Source organism: Montipora capricornis, chromosome 3, assembly GCF_036669925.1.
Source record: "Montipora capricornis isolate CH-2021 chromosome 3, ASM3666992v2, whole genome shotgun sequence".
Classification (NCBI taxonomy): domain Eukaryota; kingdom Metazoa; phylum Cnidaria; class Anthozoa; order Scleractinia; family Acroporidae; genus Montipora; species Montipora capricornis.
In genome coordinates, this window is record NC_090885.1 from 40,861,204 (window position 1) to 40,863,703 (window position 2,500).

The following is a 2,500-nucleotide window of genomic DNA, read 5'->3' on the forward strand; positions in this document are numbered from 1 at the left end:
GTTCTGGACAAAATGCCATCATATTTAGCCATGAAGGTCTCCTTTAGGGTTGCGCGTGAAGAAATATAAAAAGTGTCCATTTACTCTAGGGGTCAAAAAAGCCTGGGCCATGCCCAGATTGGTCTCCCCCGGGGGTTATAGAGGAACTTGGCAAACTGTCCCTTCTATTGTGTCATTTCTTGGCCTCTTCAATAGGCACTCATAGCAGATTGGATATCATTATCCATGATTGTATGCAGATGGTATTTTCTTGCTGGCTTTACTACCCGGGGGGGGGGGACTCCCATATGAAACAGACGGGGATGCTCGTCGTCTCGCTTAGGGGTGTAAATTTTGGATTTTGGTCTCGCTTAGGGTGTTCCGGGCAAAGCGCCAATATTTTATGCCACCAAGGTCTCGTTTAGGGTTCGGCAAAGTAACACAGAATTACACGAAGAGAAACAGAAGTCAAGTTTTCTTTTAAATTTTCTTTTTAGATAAAAGCATTCGATGCATTTTTATTATTTTATTATTATTTAACTCATTGCGTGTCATATTTTTGTGTTTTTATACGGTCTCTTTTAGGGGTCAAAATTTGCTTAAGGCACGCCTAGATTTGTCTCCTTTAGGGGTTAAATTCCAAATTTCCGACGAGCATCCCCGTCTGTTTCATATGGGAGTCCCCCCCCCCCTGCGCTAGTAAACAGCATTCTTTTTTTAAGAACTGTGTTGCCAGATCAACACACATGCCCACATGCCACTGTATGCCGTATATGCACAAGTTAACAAATGTTAAAGGTTTATGATCACAACCGGCTTTTCTTTGATTTCTTGTAGGGGGCAGAAAACATGATGCATCCATGCTTAAGGAGTCAGGATTTCTACGTGACCTACAACAATTTGCTTTTTCGCACGCTAGGCAACCCATGTGTGTTTATGGGGATCCGGCGTACCCATTAAGGGTACATCTACAATGTCCTTTTCGACACGGGGTCCTTACTGACCAAATGAAAGCATATAATGCTTCAATGAGTGTCGTTAGGTTCTCCGTTGAATGGTTATTCGGTGATATAATCAACTATTTTAAGTGTCTAGACTTCAAGAAAAACCTTAAAATTGGCCTCAGTAGTGTTGGCAAAATGTATATGGTTTCTGCTCTTCTCCAGAATGCTTTTACCTGTCTTTACGGAACCAAACCTCCTCTTTTTTTGCCCTGGAACCACCCACTTTAGAGGAGTACTTTTCCTGAGTGAGCTGAACCGCAAAGTAATTCCCAAAGTAATTGGATCTGATTATATAGGATTAGTGCTTGTTAGTAAACACCCAGTTCCTTGAATAAGGTCATCATTTGTCTCACAAAAGTGTAGTTTTTAATGTTCCGAACAAAAACACTAAGATGAAATGAATATACATCGAGGCGAATTCCAAAGAATCGTGTTCGCGTTTACTTGTGAGATAATTGGTTTAAAAACTCAACGAATGTTGCGTAATAACATCTGACTGTAAGAAAACTGGACGCAATGCACAACTTTAAATGGGATCTCAACATTATGTAAAACAACAATGAAAATAACTGTAAGTTATTTTGGAACAATTTTTCCTATCAGAGACATTAAAGCCTGTGACTGTTGCTGTTGTTGATTCATGAGCATCATCATCATCTGCTGCTGTTGGTCTTGCTGTTTGAGCATAGTAGAGAGCACTTTATCGTGTTGCTCATTCCTCTCTCTCTCCCTTTGTGACATGCTTTCCTGCTCTTTCTTTCTCATCTCCAACTCCCTTTCCCTTAGCTGTATCTCTGTGGAAGCTGTCTCCTTTAAATATTCCACTGCTCTGCCTGTGCTCTTTCGACTCTTTTTCTTGGATGGTCCTGTCTCAGTTCTCTCTTCTTTATCCTTTCTTTTAGTCGTGTCCTACTCGTTCTAAAGCACGTTTCCACATATCTTCAGCTGCCTCCTTTTCATTCTCGAGAGATTTCTTTTTATCATCATCGTCATTGTTGAGCTTCTCTTTTGCAGCTTTTTCCTTCTCTAAGATTTCTTCTAAAAGATCATCAAGCTCGGAATTATTCACAGCAATACCACTGGCCTTCTCTTCCGTGTTTAGTCTTGCCTGAAGTTTTTTTGTCAGTAGGTTATACCTATCGCGAACAGATCGTGGGGTGACTCGGAACTTTGGACACGATGTTGTATTTAAGTGACTTGAAATGGCTTCCCATGCTTTCCCTCTTTCGGGACTTCTTAATTTAAACTGGTATGGTTCGATGTCTAGAACTTCCCGGCACATCAGTATATCCTGATCGTAACTCCAGGTAAAGTTTGGATTCCTGTAAGATTAGAGAAATTTACGTCCAAAACTAATTGTAACCCGTAACCAAGGTCGAATGTTTTGAGTCAAATCCCAACTCCTTACATGCGTGAAATAATAATTCTATTAACTGAAAATACCACAGGAGGATTGTCAGTTTATTCCCCAACCGAATGAAAAAATGCTGCGTCTCTGTGAAACTACACAGGCTGCT